The sequence below is a fragment of the Macaca fascicularis genome, chromosome 15, assembly GCF_037993035.2.
Source record: "Macaca fascicularis isolate 582-1 chromosome 15, T2T-MFA8v1.1".
Lineage (NCBI taxonomy): Eukaryota > Metazoa > Chordata > Mammalia > Primates > Cercopithecidae > Macaca > Macaca fascicularis.
In genome coordinates this window covers 64720349-64738274 of record NC_088389.1, presented here as the reverse complement: position 1 = coordinate 64738274, position 17926 = coordinate 64720349, and the positions used below count along the sequence as shown (strand labels likewise).

General features: G+C 47.0%; 1 protein-coding gene across 3 annotated transcripts in view; it reads left to right on the top strand.

Moving 5' to 3' along the window:
• The window catches only part of PHF24 (PHD finger protein 24), a 294972-nt gene that overhangs the window by 2268 nt on the left and 274778 nt on the right, over positions 1–17926 (top strand). For 2 of the 3 annotated variants that reach the window (XM_074017237.1, XM_045373422.2), the window contains exon 2: positions 15250–15399. The gene's annotated coding sequence lies outside the window, so the exon portion shown is untranslated. Of the gene's footprint in view, positions 1–13970; positions 14379–15249; positions 15400–17926 lie in introns of all 3 variants that reach the window. The other variant, XM_074017238.1, reaches the window with a different exon arrangement.

Sequence of the window (17926 nt, the reverse complement as noted above, 5' to 3'; positions counted from 1 at the left end):
TAGATGGGGCTCAGAGGGGGCAGACAGGACTGGGGAGGGCCAGACTTGCCTTGGCAGAGGTCTTCTGCAGTCTCCAGATGGTACAATCCATCCAGGGCTGGTCTAGAGGTTGCCTCTCAGTGTGGTGAATTTGGAGTCAGAGAGAATGGAGCCATAGAACTCATCTTCCTGAAAGGCCCTGGTGTGAGGGGCAGATGCTGGGGACCACATCTGGGAACCTGTTTTAGGGGATTCCTTGTGGGAGGGATTGGGCAAGGAGAAGTGAAGGAAGTAAGATGGTGAATGGAGACCTGGATGATGGAGGAAGTGATTGGGAGGGGAGGAGACTGGACATTCTCCACCCCAACTCATAGGACAAAGTGCCCTGCAGCCATCCCTGAAGAGGAGGTAGCAGAAGGCACCAAAAATGTCCCCAGGAATTGGGTGTTGATTTGGTAAGAGGCAGAGTCCTCAGAATTGTTGGTATCACCCAGAGCTAGGGAGTGAGTATTAGCTTTAGGGCTTAAGATGGGAAGGCCATAGCCCTGACTGGAACTTGGGATATCTGTGTCCAGAGCTTTAGTGTTGCTCTCTACTCCACCCACATGCACTGTTCTCTTCTTCCTCTGGGAAGAGCAGGCTAGAGAGACAGAGCCTATAAAGAGAAGAGCAGCCAGATGGCTCCAGGACCCATCCAGGCACTGATACATACAGGAACAGCTGGGGTACAGGCACATCTATATCACACAGGTGCACACAAAGGCATACCCACACCACACAGGCACACACATAGACTGCAAAGGAATACACACAATGCACAGGTATACCCATGTCACACAGGATGTGCAGTCATCACAAGGGCACATCCATTTGGCATATGTACAGTCTCAGGTTCATACTTGGACCTGGATGTTGACATTGTGAAAGGAGAATGAATCTCAGGACCCCCAAATCATTAAGCCAAGGGGAAAGTCAAGCTAGGAATTGTGTCAGGCAAACCTGCCTCTCATTTTATTCCTAAGAGAGATAACTACAAAGATAAAAAAAAACTACTTACCTCCCTCACAATTGGTCCACAGGGAAATTCCTTGTGGGCCTCAAGATCTTTACCTTAAGACGGTTGTGTTGAATTTCACCCTGACAATGTAAACTGATAGCTTATCTTCACAGGTGCAGTACAATGGCCAGATCGCAAAGTCATCCCTCTGCTCACCTGAGACAAATGCATATCTAATTGCTTCTTCTGCCCTATTGTTTATGCAAAAATGCAGATTCACTGAGCCAGACTAAGGCATCAGTGTGACTATTCCTTTACTCCCCACTCCATGTAAATTGTGTAGTCAGTGAAAGATTGATCAAAGACCCAAAAGAATGCAGCCTTTTGTCTCTTATCTACCTATGACCTGGAAGCCACCACTTCGAGTTGTCCCGCCTTTCCAGACTGAACCAGTGTAACATCTTACAGGTATTGATTGATGTCTCATGTCTCCGCAAAATGTATAAAATCAAGCTGTGCCTCGACCACCTTTAGCACGTGTTGTCAGAACCTCCTGAGGCTGTGTCATCTCATGAGTGTGTGCTCAACCTTGGCAAAATAAACTGTCTAAATTGATTGAGACCTGTCTCAGATACTTTTGGGTTCACAACATGAACTCAGCTTCCTTTACAGACTCCGTGAGACCTGCGTGTTGATCCCTGCTATGCTCCTCACCTTACCGTTTAACCCCTGCCCCATTTTACTCACTCCTGGCAAGAAAACCAGTATGCCGAGAAGAGGAGTGGTGCCACACAGGAGGCCATGGAGGATGAGCAGAGATGGACAATTGAGTAGAGTCCCTGAGAGCAGCAAGAGGCCTGCTTGTGTGGAGTCTGTGTGACTGTGTGAGGTTGGATGGGAAGAGCAAGCAGGAGAGGGATCATGATCATGAGGGCAAGGGAGTCCTTGGAAGACTGAGGGTCAGTGAGTGTGTGTGGATCTGCAGGGGGCTGTGGCTGTCTCCTGTTTATGGCCCCCTAAAACTTTCATTTTCTACGTTCAGAAACTTCCTCCCCTTCTGGTGTGTAATAAAGAATTTGACTGGCCTTTGTCCCTGGCTCCTGAGAGGGAGACTAAACCTGTGGAATTTCCCAAGTAATAGTGTCTTTGTTACTCATGAGCCCTTTGGAACTCACCTGGGTTTATGCTAAGAGATGAGATGACTCAGGTTAGAGGTTGGTCACCATAAAGACCAACCATGTGATTAGAGGGTTGGGCTTTGGGCCAGGCTGACCTCTGGGGTGGAAGTGGGCGCTGGAGATTGAATTCAGGTATGTGGCCAGTAATTCAGTTATGCTGTTGTAAGGAAATCTCAATAAAAACTCCGGACACCAAAACTCATAAAACTTTCTGGTTGGACCGGGCGCGGTGGCTCAAGCCTGTAATCCCAGCACTCTGGGAGGCCGAGACGGGTGGATCACTAGGTTGGGAGATCGAGACCATCCTGGCTAACACAGTGAAACCCCATCTCTACTAAAAAATACAAAAAACTAGCCGGGTGAGGTGGCGGGCGCCTGTAGTCCCAGCTACTCGGGAGGCTGAAGCAGGAGAATGATGTAAACCCGGGAGGCGGAGCTTGCATTGAGCTGAGATCCGGCCACTGTGCTCCAGCCTGGACAACAGAGCGAGACTCCGTCTCAAAAAAAACTTTCTGGTTGATGAACACTTTGATGTGCCAGGAGGGTGATGCACCTTATGTCTCCACAGGGAGAAACCACTGAGAAAAGCTCTGCATTTGAGACCCTCCTAGACTTCATCCTGTGTGTCTTTTCATTTGGCTGTTTCTGATTTACACCCTTAATAAACTAAACACAGCACTTTCCTGAGTTCTGTGAGTCATTCTAGCAAATTATCAAAACTGACAGGGGTTTTGGGAACCTCCCAGACTTGTAGCCAGTTGGCCAGAAATGTGGGTGGCTTGGAGACCCTACTTGTGGCTGGTATCTAAATTGGGGACAGTCTTGTTGGGGACCTTTCTCTTAAACCTGTGGAGTCTGGTGCTAACTCTCCGTGGCTAGTGTCAGAAGTGAATTGCAGTCCATGAGTTGATAGCAGAATACCTTCCCACTGAATATCTCCCCATCGTTTCTCTCTCCCTTTTTGTGGAGGAAACTTTTCTCTTTCACAACTCTCCTTAGTAGACTGCACCTGGTTTTCACTTTTTGGCTTTAGCTCTGAGAATCTCAGCAATAAGCAGTTTGGACAAGGGTAGGAGAGTTTGCACTATTACCGTTAAGGGAAGATTTGCAAGGTTTGTGATGTTGCTCCTTTGGAGGCATTTGAGCCATCGGTCTCAAGTCTGGGAGTCAGGGTTTGGTTCAAGATTAGGGTCAGAGGTAGGAATGTGTCTCTTCCCTAGGTTCCTCACTGCCAGCTCTTCTCTGTAGTACTAAGACACCTGGGGGTAGGAGGAGTGGGAAAGATGGGACATAGCCACCTCCTAGATTCCCTGAGGACAATCACAGGAGCAGGGTAAGGATGAGAAGGTCCCCTCCCAGATTCTCCAGATCTCCCTAGGCCCATCACAGTGCCTACATATCCACCATCTGAGATCTATTCCTCCTTTGCAAAGTGAAGCTAAAGGGAACATTCTTTGGAAGCAGGTTCAGCTCCCCTATTTCTCATCTCTGGCCTCTAGGACTTCACTCTCCTGGCCCAGCCAGCACTGTCCCTCTCCCTTGTTGACCCATTTTCCTGTGCTCCAGAGCTGAGTTAAAATAGCTGGAGGACAACTTGGCCTAGAACACCCCCATTCTCTACTGTAGCTTCCCTATCCTGGAAATTGAGAGGGAGTTTTGAGGAGAGGGTCTGGTCAGCTCACAGAGTAACAGGGAAACGAAGCAGGCTCACTGTGTACAATTTGTCTGAGTCCAGTGGGAGAACATATCCAACAAGTTATATGAAATGGATTTATTACTTACAGGTAGGCAGCAAGGGAAACAGAGCCCCAGGATTAATTGTGAGGCAGCCCCGAGGCTCAGGAAAGCTGCCCAGGGCAGATGACGTTTCATCTGCCTATGCTCCACTTGCACTGCAGCCAAGGACTCCGGAAAGCAGCCTGCCTTGGGTTTTATACCCTAGGGCAATGTGACTTCCTAGGCTAAAACATTGAAGGATATTCTGTTTCTGGGGTGGGACTAGAACAGAGCCTGTTCTTTATCTGTTTCTGTCACCTCTTCCTTATCTCAAGATTTTGCATTCCAAGTGAGAAAGGGAGGAGAACTGGGTCAGTGTATAGTCACCCAGAGAACTGTTCTGCCAGACCTAAGAGATAGACCTTTCAGAAGACACTATTGTGGAGTACTATTCTGTTTCCCATTCCAGATCTAGAGTATATAATAGAGCAGATTTAATTGCCTGTATTTTTCTGCCCCATCCATCCATCCATCATCCATCCATCCATCCATCCATCCATCCATCCATCCATCCATGTGTCTATATGTCCACTCGTCTTTGTCTCTCCATCAGCCAATTGTTCCTTCTTTCACCTATTTTTTCATATGTTCATCGTCACCTGTTTGTCTGTATGTTCAACCATTATTCATTTATTAATGTTTCCCTTCATTTATTTGTCTCTCAGTTATGGTAGTAATTAACATTCATTGATACTTAACTGCCAGGCACCATGCTAAATGCTTTAAATTGATTGTCTCATGACAAATCTATGAAGTAGATTTCTGTGGGCTGTTTTTGTTCATGCAGACCACTTTTCTGCTTTTCCATAACCCTTTTTGTCGTTCCTGTAGGAAACTTGTTTCCCACTTAACATGGTCTTGGTGGAGCTGTCAGCTACAGTGCTCTGATCAGAGTACCCTATTTCCTGGCCACTGTGATAGACTGAAGAACTGAGTATGTGTCACAAGTACAGATAACCAGAGTTTTCTATGAGATTTGATGTTTGGATGCCAGGAGAAAGAGGGTCTCTTTTAGATCAATCAATATAAAAATGTAGGCTTGAGGCTTCTAGTGGCCATATTTCTTGCTACTAGAAGAGCACCTGTATCTTAGACCATTTTCTGTTGCTTAAAGCAGAATACCTAAATCTGGCTAATTTATAAAGAAAATAATTTATTTCTTACAGTTATAGAGGCTGAGAAGTCCAAGAGGGTACTTGGACTCTCTTGGACATACCTGGTGAGATCCTTCTTACTGGTGGGGACTTTCTGCAGGGTACTAAGGTATGGCACAGAGCATCACATGGTGAGGGGGCTGAGCATCCTAGCCCAAGTCCCTCTTAGGAAGTCCTTAGTCCCACACCCATGATAACCCATTAATCCATGGATGGATTCATCCATTTATCAAGGCAGAGCCCTCATGACCCAATCACTCCTTAAAGGCCCCACCTTTCAATATTGCCACATTGGGGATTAAATTTCTTTTATTTTTAATTTGTTATATATTTTTAAGAGACAAAGTCTCATTCTGTCACCCAGGCTGGAGTGCAGTGGCATGATCGTGGCTCACTGCAGCCTTGAACTCCTGGTCTCAGCCAGTTTTCCTGCCTCAGCCTCCCAAGTAGCTGAGACTACAGCTACAGGTGTGCACCACCATGCCCAGCCAGGGTTTAAATTTCAACATGAGTTTTGGAGGGGGCAAATATTCAAACCATAGCAACTTTGGGAGGCCAAGGCAGGTGGATCACCTGAGGTCAGAAGTTTGACACCAGCCTAGCCAACCTAGTGAAACCCTGTCTCTACTAAAAATACAAAAATCAGCCAGTCATGGTGGCACGCACTTGCAGTCCCAGCTACTCGAGAGGATGAGGCAGGAGAATCACTCAAACCTGGGAGGGGAAGGTTGCAGTGAGCGGAGGTCGTGACACTGCACTCCAGTCTGGCAACAGAGTGAGACAAAAAAGATTAGAGAGGTATCAAGGTAAGAGAGGGAGATAACATTTGAACCCCTGGATCCAACCAGGGTTGCAGATAATCTCCTTAATGAGAATTTTTTTTTTTTTTTTTTTTTAAGATGGAGTCTCGCTCTGTTGCCTAGTCTAGAGTGCAGTGGTGCGATCTGGGCTCACTGCGACCTCTGCCTCTTGGGCTCAAGTGATTCTTTTACCTCAGCCTCCTAGCCAGGCTGGGCGCCACAGCCTGGCTAATTTTTGTAGATATGGAATTTCACCATGTTGCCCAGGCAGGTCTCAAAGTCCTGAGGTTAAGCAAGCCACCTGCCTCAGCCTCCCAAAGTGCTGGGATTACAGGTGTGAGCCACTGCACCTGGCCTCATACCTAGTTTTGATATAACAAATTTAACTTTTTGCGTAAGCTGCTTTGAATTGGGTTTTTGCCATTTGCAACCAAAAAAGCCCTCAGTAAAAATGACTGTATTATTCTATTTTACAGATGGGGAAACTAAGACCCAGAAAGGTTAATTTTCCCAAGATTTCCCAGTTTATATCAAGCAGAACGCTGGTATTTGGAGCAAAATTCTGCTTTATTACCTATATGTGTCCATCTGCCCATCCATCCATCCATCCATCCATCCCATCCATTTATTTCTCTGACCATCTTTCAATGCCAAGACACTGAAGACAATTAGTATTGTTTCACTTGCCAACTTCAATTCTGAAGCTGAGTCTGGATCAGGGATTGGTAAACTTTCTGTAAATGTCCAGATAGTAAATATTTAAGATTCTGTGGGCCATACAGTCTTTGTAGTAACTACTCAGCTTTGCTGTTGTAGCACAAAAGCAGCCATAGATATATTTAAAGGAATAAGCATGGGTGTATTCCAATAAAACTTGATTTACAGAAACAGGTGGCAGGCTGCATTTGGCCCATGGGCCATAGTTTGCCAATGCTAGTCTGGATCAATGGGGAAGACATATTATGTTCTATTGCTGGGAACATGAACAGGGAGTGCCCTTGTGTTTGTACTGTGATTATATGCTTAAACGATTGTAGTGTGTCCTTGGTGTATGTGAATGATTGACTGTGTGATTGATTATGTGTCTATGTACGTATGTGTGTGGGTAGAGATGTGTAGGTGGGTAAGAGTTTCGGCAATTATGTATTTGTGTATGATGTTTTTGTTGTTTTTGTTTTTTGAGACAGGGTCTCGCTCTGTCACTCAGGCTGGAATGCAGTGGTGTGATCTCGGCTCACTGTAACCACCACTGGGCTCAAGCTATTCTCCCACCTCCCAAGTAGCTGGGACTACAGGTGCGTGCCACCACACCCCACTAATTTTTTGCATTTCTAGTAGAGATGGGGTTTCACCGTGTTGCCCAGACTGGTCTCAAACACCTGGGCTCAAGTGATCCGCCCGCCTTGGCCTTCCGCAGTGCTGGGAGTACAGGTGTGAGCCACTGTGCCTGGTGGGTTTGTTTTCTGACTGCTTTTTCAATCCATCTCTTTGTGGGTCTCAATCTGCAGGGCCTGCAGGGGGCGTCCAGTGCCCAGGGAAAAGGGGCTCCTGGCCTGGACTCTCAACCTCATTGGGCCTGCAGAGGGCGTCTAGCATACAGGGAAAATGGAGTGTGTGGCCTGTGGAAGTGGGGATCTGGCCTAAGTGAGCTGTCATGTCTTGTTCCAGAAAGGGGCTGGAAATGAGCAAGAAACCAAATTACTCAACTTCTGAAAGTCCCTGATCCTGGGAAGGGGTCGGCTTCACTTCCTATCCTTCTGCAAATCCTCTATCCATGTCTGGAGGGTCTCAGTCCAGCTGGAGGGGCAGAGCTTGGCTCTGCAGTCCCAGAGCGTGGGTGGAACATTGCACAGAACTTCTGGAGGTAATGGGATATCAGGATGGGGGGAAGTCTTGAGCAATAGCATACACCCCTTCCCTGCCTCCTACCCCCTGGAGCTTGAAATAACGCCACTGCCAGGGTTTCCTCAATACTTCTCTCCTCTATTCCCTGCAATTTGGGCCACTCTGAACCTCAGAGTGCCTGGGCCTGGGCTGAGCTTGCTTGGGAGAAGCTCAGGAAACAAGGGCCCCTGGATGCAAAGCGGAGGGTGACCTCTGCTATGTGGTTGGAGATGGGGAACTCTGGGGTGTCAGAGGGAGGTAGGGAGGGGAGGCTGCCTAAAGGAGGGAGCTTTGCAAATAGAACCTCAAGGATGGGTGGGAATGGAGAAAGGACATTCCAGGTAGAATGCACAGCAAGCACAAAGGCTCAGAGGAGGGACATAAGAGTTTGTGATTAATCCCAATGTAGGTGGGGCAGGGAAAGGGCTAGTGGTGGGAGAGGCTATATATGTGTGGGAGGTGGAGTGGGGGAGTTATTTCTGGTCATATATAATTTTGAAAAATTCCTGAGGAAGGAGCCATGGGGATGGCCTAGCCCAGATGCTGCAGCTGCCCTTGGGAAGGAGGCTGAAGTCAGGGCTGGGCTGTAGTAGCAGGGATGAAGAAGTGGCACAGATACCAGAGACATTAAAGAGGTAGAAGTTGGGCTTGGCACAGTGGCACACTCCTGTATTCCTAGCACTTTGGGAGGCCAAGGCAGGTGGATCACTTGAGCCCAGGAGTTCAAGACTAGCCTAGGCACAATGGGGAAACCACATCTCTACAAAAAATACAAAACTTTGCTGGGCATGGTGGTAGGTGCCTGTAGTCCCAGCTTCTCAGGAGGCTGAGGTGGAGGATCTCTTGAGCCTGGGAAGTGGAGGCTGAAGTGAGCCGTGATTATGTTACTGCATAATCTGGGCAACAGAATGAGACCCTGGAAGAGCCAGGGATGGTGTACAGATCTACTTCTGCATTCCAGACTGCAGAGCCAACTGCCTATTTGGGATTTCCTTGGCTTTCTTACAGATACTGCACTGGTCTGTTTTTGCATTGCTATAAAGAAATACCTGAATCTGGGTAATTTATAAGAAAAAAGATTTAGTTGGCTCACAGTTCTGCAAGCAATACAGGAAGCATAACACTGGCATTTGCTTCTGAGGAGGCCTCAGGAAGCTTATAATTATGGCAGAAGGGGAAGGGGGAGCAGGCATCTCATATGGCAGGGGCAGGAGCAAGACAGAAAAAACAGAGGGAGGTGCCACACGCTCTTAAACAGTCAGATCACATGAGAATTCACTCATTTTCAGGAGGATAGCACCAAGGAGGTGGTGCTAAGCCATCCATGAGAAATCCATTCCCATGATCCAGTCACCTCCTGCCAGGCCCCATTTCCAATACTGGGGATAACAATTCAACATGAGATTTGGGCAGGGACACATTTCCAAATTATGTCAGATACCTTATTCCAAAACCGAACTCCTGATTCTCAACACCTCTCTCTTAGCTTGTCTTCTCACCAGTTATCCATCTCAGAAAAGGAAGCTGCCGTCCCTCCAGGGGCTCGGACCTGAAGCCTGGTATCATCTCTGGTTTTTCCCTTGCCCTTATGCTTCAAATATAATCCATCAGCTCAGCCCCTCATTCTACTTATAAGTCCGTATCGGATTCCTCCTCTTCTCTATTCCAACTGCCACCACCTAGGTTAGGCCAGCATCATCTCTTTCCTAGACTGCTGGAAAAGCCCTTTGACTTCCCCATTCTTCTTTGTACAATTCATTTTTCCAGACTGCTGATAGGGTCTTTGTAAACTGTTAATGAGATCATGTTACTTCTCAGCTTAAATCTTTCATAGCACTTACAGAACAAAATCCTCACTCCTTCCTGTGACCTGCAAAGACTTGGATCCTATGACTCCAACCTCCCTGTCCTACCTCTTCTTATGCCGTCTCCTCCTCATCCATTGTCCTCTGGCCACGCTGGTCGTTCATTCTTGAATGGCTGGCTTCTTATCTTTTAGGTGTCCTGGTGGTTAATACTGAGTGTCAATTTGACTGGATTGAAGGATACAAAGTATTGATCCTGGGTGTGTCTTTGAGGGTGTTGCCAAAGGAGATTAACATTTGAGTCAGTGGGCTGGGAAAGGCAAACCCACCCTTAATGTGAGTGGGCACAATCTAATCAGCTGCCGGCAATATATGCAGGCAGAAAAATGTGAAAAGAGAGACAGGCCTAGCCTCCCAGCCTTCATCTTTCTCCCGTGCTCGATGCTTCCTGCCCTCGAACGTCAGATTCCAAGTTCTTCAGTTTTGGAACTTGGACTGGCCCTCCTTGCTCCTCAGCCTGCAGATGGCCTATTGTGGGACCCTGTGACTGTGTGAGTTGATACTTAATAAACTCCCCTCCTTTATTTTTATTTTTTATTTTTATTTTTTTTTTTTTTGAGACGGAGTCTCGCGCTGTCACCCAGGCTGGAGTGCAGTGGCCGGATCTCAGCTCACTGCAAGCTCCGCCTCCCGGGTTCACGCCATTCTCCTGCCTCCGCCTCCCGAGTAGCTGGGACTACAGGCGTCCGCCACCTCGGCCGGCTAGTTTTTTGTATTTTTTAGTAGAGACGGGGTTTCACCGTGTTAACCAGGATGGTCTCGATCTCCTGACCTCGTGATCCGCCCGTCTCGGCCTCCCAAAGTGCTGGAATTACAGGCTTGAGCCACCGCGCCCGGCAACTCCCCTCCTTTATATATTTCCTTCCTTCCTTCCTCCCTCCCTCCCTTCCTTCCTTCGTTTTTTTTGGAACGAAGTTTCGCTATTGTTGCCCAGGCTGGAGCACAAGGGCATGATCTCGGCTCACTGCAACCTCTACCTCCCAGGTTCAAGCGATTCTCCTGCCTCAGCCTCCTGAGTAGCTGGGGTTACAGGTGCCCGCCACCATGCCAGCTAATTTTTGTATATTTAGTAGAGACGGGGTTTCACCATGTTGACCAGACTGGTCTTGAACTTCTGACCTCAGGTGATCCACCCCCCTCGGCCTCCCAAAGTGCTGGGATTACAGGCGTGAGCCACCACGCCTGGCTCGCTCGCCCCTTCCTTCCCTCCTTCCTTCCTTCCTTCCTTCCTTCCCTCCCTCCCTCCCTCCCTCCCTCCCTCCTTCCCTCCTTCCCTCCTTCCCTCCTTCCCTCCTTCCCTCCTTCCCTCCTTCCCTCCTTCCCTCCTTCCCTCCTTCCTTCCTTCCTTCCTTCCTTCCTTCCTTCCTTCCTTCCTTCCTTCCTTCCTTCCTTCCTTCCTTCCTTCCTTCCTTCCTTCCTTCCTTCCTTCCTTCCTTCCTTCCTTCTTTGAGACGGAGTCTTGCTCTGTCACTCAGGCCGGAGTGCAGTGATGCGATCTCCACTCACTGCAACCTTTGCCTCCCGGGTTCAAGCCATTCTTCTGCCTCAGCCTCCTGAGTCACTGGGACTACAGGCGTGGGCTACCACGCCCGGCTAATTTTTGTATATTTAGTAGAGACGGGGTTTCACCATGTTGGCCAGTTGGTCTCAAACTCCTGACCTCAGGTGATCTGCCCGCCTCGGCCTCCCAAAGTGCTGGGATTACAGGCCTGAGCCATCACACCTGGCCCCTTTAGATACATCTATTCCATTAGTTCTGTCCCTTTAGAGTTTAAACTACCACCTGACAGTTGTTAGCTTAAATATTGTCTCCTCAAAGAGGCCTTCCGTAGGCACCCTATTTAAAACATGTCAGCGCCATCTCATCCTGTTTTTATCTTTCTTAACCCCTTTTATTGTATCTTTCATATACGCACCCAATTTGAAATTGTTTTATTTCTATATTGTAACAGACCTTTGTTGTTATTTTTGACCCACCAGCATTTGAACCCCCTTCCTGCATAAAAGCCCAACAGGCCAGATACTCACATTCCCAGCCTCCCTTGCATCTAAGAAAGTCCAGTCAATCTGGATGTACTTTCTCAGGGCTGTGAATCAGGTGCTAGTGATGCAAAGAAGTAAGGACCATGGGGAATCCATTTTGGTGGTGGCACTAGAATTGGTGGCAGTGCCATTGTCTGTCACTCGGCCCTTTGACTGAGCAGATCCAGTGGTGTTTGAGGTTTCTATGACCAATTGCCATGCAGTATGAAGCCCAAGAGCAGATTGCTCACATTTCCAGCATGCTTGCCCCTGGGTCATAGTCACCTTTCTCTCAGTCTGCACCTGCAGCCTTATGGAGAGTTCTTGATGACTGTTGACTCATAAGCCAATTTTTCAGCTGGGTATATATGATTCTGCACAATTTTCTGGAACTAGTTTAGAGTGGATCACTATAGCATTAAGGCCCCATTCAGGGTGATCCTGAAAGACAGTGGAGAATAAAATTTTTCCAGTGAGCAGAACATCTTATTTTCTACTTTTCCTGAAAGAGGAGTGGTTCCTTGAGTTGGAAGCTGAGACCACCATCTGGCTTGGGCTTCTCATGCCACAGGGTGAATGAGGAGTTACCACATTGGTAGGGGGAGTTGATTCTGACTATTCAGGGGAAATTGGCTGTAGCTACATGATGAATTCATGGAGGGGTGTAAAGACACCCACGTAATTTCAGGGCACCTCCTGATGATGCCTTGGTTAAATTCAGTGGTCAAAGTTAATGGAAGACCACTGTAATCTTAATCAGGCAGGACCACCAAGGGCTAGTGTCCCTTGGATGTGAAGGTTCAGATATTTTGAGGGAATAGAATATCAACCAGTGAGGGCTGGCTGGAGGTTAAGAGACCTTCAAATGAGTCATAGGGGAAGTGTGGTATAGAATTCTGATTCCTGCCCCGTGATGTGCATGCCCTGTGCAATCTCTTCACCTTGAAGTGATGAAGTGATGCCCTTGACCCCCTGACTTGTGAATATGACAGGATATAACTTGAGTGATTAAGTTTGTATGTGGCAAAGATGAAGGGCTTTTGCAGATGGAATGAATTTTCCTAATCAGTTGACTCTGAGTTTGTTAAAAGGGAGATCACCATTGGTGGGCCTGGCCTAACCAGGTAAACCTTTAGAAAAATGTCTGGGGTAAGAGACAAGAAGCAATAGCAAGCTGGGTGCAGTGGCTCATGCCTATAATCCTAGCACTTTGGGAGACCAAGGCAGGAGGATCATGAGGTCAGGAGATCGAGTCCATCCCAGCCAACATGGTGAAACCCCGTATCTACTAAAAATACAAAAATTAGCTGGGTGTGGTGGTGTGTGCCTGTAATTCCAGCTACTCGGGAGGCTGAGGCATGAGAATCGCTTGAACCCAGGAGGCAGAGGTTGCAGTCAGCCAAGATCACGGCACTGCCCTCCAGCCTGGCAACACAGCGAGAGTCCGTCTCAAAAAACTTCCATATTGTGGAAAGGACGATGTGTTAGTGAACAACAGGCAGTTCTAGGAGCTGGGAGCCTTAGTCCTATAAGCACAACTACCAAAAATAGCAGTGCGTTTGGAAGAGGGCTCTGAGCCTCAGATGAGATTGCAGTGCTGGATGACACCTTGAGTTCATTTCTTTTATATTTTTAATTTTTATTTTTGCTTGACAGTCTGGATATGTTTGTATGACACCTTGAGTTCAGCCTCGTGAGGCCACGGTCAGAGGACCCAGTCAACCTAGACCTACACTTCTGGCTCACAGAAGCTGTGAGATAATACATTTGAGTTATTTTAAGCTGCTAAATTTGTGGTGATTTATTTTACAGCAATAGGAAATCAATACAAGGCTGGGTGCAGTGGTTCATGCCTGTAATCTCAGCACTTTGGGAGGACAAGGCAGGCAGATCACCTGAGGTCAGGAGTTCGAGACCAGCCTGGCCAACATGGTAAAACCCCGTCTCTACTAAAAATACAAAAATTAGCCGAGCATGGTGGCAGGTGCCTGTAGTCCCAGCTACTCGGGAGGCTGAGGCAGAAGAATCACTTGAATCTGGGAGGCAGAGGTTGCAGTGAGCCGAGATGATGCCATTGCACTCCAGCTTGGGTGACCGAGGGAGACCTGTCTCAAAAAATAAAAAAAAATAAAATAAAATAAGAAAACCAATACAAGAAGAGAATAATGTATGTCAGCTAAGTCCCAGAACCAGTTGCAGAACTACTGACTGTAACTTTTATCCATATTCCCTTCCTTGTGAAATGTGTCTATTTTTCTGTTCTTTAACTGACTCCTCTTTTCTTTCATCCTCCTTTATTGCATTCTTGAATATAGGTTGTTGTGGTGGTATTACTACTACTCAGCAAGATTCTGGTTTTACTTCTCATCTTGGGAGTTACCACCTCGAAGTTAGGCATGGCTGTGTGACCCACTTTGGCCAATGAAATGTGAACAGAAATGGCATATGTCACTTGTGGACAAAAACATTTAAGCAAGAATTTCCCTTGTTGTCTTCCTTAACTGGAGCGACCATGGAAGCCTGTGTTGAGATGAAGAAGCACGGCAAAAGATCAAAACACTTGAAAACTTGAGCTGCCACATGGACTACAGCTGTGCTGGAGACTTGCCTGGACCCACAGCAGGCTTGGCACGCATGGGGAATAGAATTTTGTTGCATTATGCTCCTCAGATTAGGATGTCATTTGTTATTACAGCATTACCTAGCCTACTCTGACCAATCAGGTGTGTTGGTGGTAGTTACCAGGTGTTAGAAAATAGAGACATAAGATTACAATACAACTAGAGGAGGAAAACATGTCACCCCAATATCTTGGATTTAGAATTGGATGTTGCTATGGAATGAATTGTGTCCCCCGCAAATTCCTGTGTTAAGTCCCAACCCTAAATGTGACTGTATCTGAAGGTGGGGTCTTTAGGAGGTAATTAAGGTTAAATGAGGCCAGGTGTGGTGGCTCATGCCTGTAATCCCAGCACTTTGGGAGACCAAGGTGGGTGGATCACCTGAGGTCAGGAGTTCGAGACAAGCTTGGCCAAACTGGTGAAACCCTGTCTCTACTAAAAATACAAAAATCAGCTGGGTGTGATGTTGTGTGCTTGTAGTCTCAGCTACTTGGGAGGCTGAGGCAGGAGAATTGCTTGAACTTAGGAGACAGAGGTTGCATTGAGCCAAGATTGTGCCACTGCACTGTAGCCTGGGTGACAGAGTGAGACTCCATCTCAAAAAATAAGAAGAAGAAAAAAAGGTTAAGTAAGATCATAATCCGATAGGAGTATAGCCTTAGAAGAAGAGAGAAGGACCTCTCTTTGTCTCTCTGTGTCACACAGTAAGAAGGCGGCTGGCTGGTTGCAAGCCACAAACAAAGCCCTCACCAGAAAGTGACTATCTTGGCACTTTTTTTTTTTTTTTTTTTTTTGAGGCAGGGTCTTGCTTGTTGCCCAGGATAGAGTGCAGTGTCATGATCACGGCTCACTGCAGCCTCGACCTCCCAGGCTTGAGAGATCCTCCCAGCTCAGCTTCCCAAGAAGCTGGGACTACAGGCACCTGCCACCACACCCAGCTAATTATTTCTTTCTCTTTTTTGTTTTTTTGTAGAGCCATTGCCCAGGCTGGTCTCAAATTCCTGGGCTGAAATGATCCTACTGCTTTGGCCTCCCACAGTGCAGGGATTACAGTCATGAGCCACTGCCACTGTGCCTGGCCCATCTTGGCACTTTTGATGGTGGACTTCTAACCTTCAGAATGGTGAGAAAATAAATTTCTGTTGTTTAAGCTCCACAGTCTATGGTACTTTGTTATGACAACCTGAACTGACTAAGATGGATGTGATAATTTCTAAGGCTCTGAGTCGTCTGTCTTTGGGGAGGGGTGAATTTTTTTTGGCTGCATAAACGAAGGTGATATTATGTTAGGTGATACCCTTAATTTTCTAAGAAATCTAGGGTTTGGGAAGAAAGATGTATGTTGATCTTGGATAGCCATAGTGTGAACTATAGAGATATTTATTATTATATTCATTGCCCACAAAGTTAGCCCCTTTCTGTGTTTGAGAAATTTCCTATTATATTACTCTTGGCTACTGGTAGACTTTGCTTTCCATCATAGAATCCCCAAAGGTCACATATTAATTTTCCCAGCCCCCTCTGCACTAGGACTTGGACACATGACCTAGGCTTTGCTAATCATAATCACCTTCCAACGACTGTGAATAGGAAACTAGTAGCGATGTGAAGGAGTGGGGTTATTAGAGAATCTATTTCTGGTGGTGGTAGGAGGGGTGGTGAAATCTCGTTTACAGGAGCAGCTGTAGCTATGATTCCAGAGGTGGCATCTGGCAGGCTGACCACCTAACACTGGTGAGGCTTGGGGCAATAGTAAAAGTGGAGGGCCGCTATCTAAATATTTAAAAGATAAAAATCAAGCTAACAAGTTGTCAAATGAAAGATGTGTCTGTCTTCCTTACCTTGAAAAATATGCTTGCTTGCTTTCTTCTTTTTTTTTTTGAGACAGTTTTGCTCTGTTGCCCAGGCTGGAGTATAATGACATGATCTCAGCTCACTGCAACCTTTGCCTCCCGGGTTCAAGAGATTCTCTTGCCTCAGCCTCCCAAGTAGCTGGGATTACAGGCATGCACCACCATGCCTGGCTAATTTTTGTATTTTTAGTAGAGAAAGGGTTTTTCCACATTGGCCTAGCTGGTCTCGAACTCCTGACTTCAGGTGATCCACCCGCCTTGGCCTCCCAAAGTGTTGGGATTACAGGCGTGAGCCACCATACCTGGCCAAAAAATATACTTTCAAAACAACTTGGAGGCTAGGTTTAAGTTGAGACTTCTTGAACTCCTTGGAGTTCCATGATGGAATGAGGTGGTAAGGGGAGAACCCGTCACTAGCCCTCCACTTGTCCCTCTCCTCTTCTTATCCACAGTTCTATCCTGCACCATGAAGGGTCTCATGTGCCTGGGTGTAAACATTCCAGCTCCGAACATACAAGCTCTTTCTACATTCCCTGCAAATAGCTACTTCTTGGCTCCCCTCTGGACCTGGTAGTGTGTATATCAGTGATACAGTCTATCCTAGGAAGAACAGATCTGAGGAAGAGGCCCATATGGATATTGGAAGCTACTTGGGGGCATTTGGGCAGGAAATTCTGTTTTTCAGTTCCTGAAATGTGGTCTAGAAGAAAAGAATGAGTTCTGGGTGGGTGCTCCCTTGATTCTGTGGACTTTTTTTCCCTGTGTCCAGAGATATGATTAGAGGAGGGCCAGATTAGGGTCATCTAAAACATAGAATGTAGGGCAAGAGCCCCAGTTGTCTCGACATAAGCGTTGTCTTGGCCACTTGGCATCCCCTTTTGGTGGTGCAACCATGCTGTCTTGGAGGCCTATCTGGACCATCTGTACTGTACTGTATGCTCTGGGAGTGGTTCTGGCTGCCTAGGCTCACTTATTCTTGCTATTTTCTGCATCTTCCCAAGGTCTTTTTAAATAAACTCCTTTTCTGTTGGAATCAGCCAGTGAGTTTCAGTGGCTTGCAAGTAAGAATCCTGATCAACACTTTTGTTTATTTGCCTTCTGTTTTTGGAGGAGAGGGGGAAGCTTCATGAAGACCAAGACCATATCTATCTTGTTCACTATTGTATCACCAGCACCTAGAATAGTGCCTGGAATGAATAAGTGTTCTGGGTTGCAGACAGTGATGAAACATCTCTTTAGACATGAGGGGTTTTCCCAGGGCTGGAACCCTATATGATGGCAGTGCTGAGACTCCTGGGGGCCCTACACTAACATTCAGAGCGATACTCTGGCACTCAGTGCTGCCATACAGGAACCATTTACATAGACTACAGAGAGGATGGTGCCCCCTGGAGCTGTGCAGTGCTGCTGTGCTGCCTGACAGGTTTAAGTGTTTCTGACAGTGGTAGGGTTTCCTGAGAGGAATGGTGGCTTGATAGTAATGGGGAGACCTTGACATTAATGGGAGTCCTGTCAGCAATGAGGACATCATAGATATTGGGACATCCTGTCAGGGATGGGGATTCCTAAACTGATGAGCACTTTACAGTGTTGAGGCCCTGACAGAAGGGCTGGCTTCCTCTTGGGAGAGGACCCTTGAAATGATGGTTTGACAGGAATGAGGTCGATGTGGTGATTGGGGTTTGGATGGTGTTAGGCTCAGATTTCCAGGGACCGGGATTCTGAGATCAAAAGCCCTAGAAGATCTGGTTGTCCCAGAATAGTAGTGTTCCCGTGGCTGAGGTGAAAGCTTTCCCA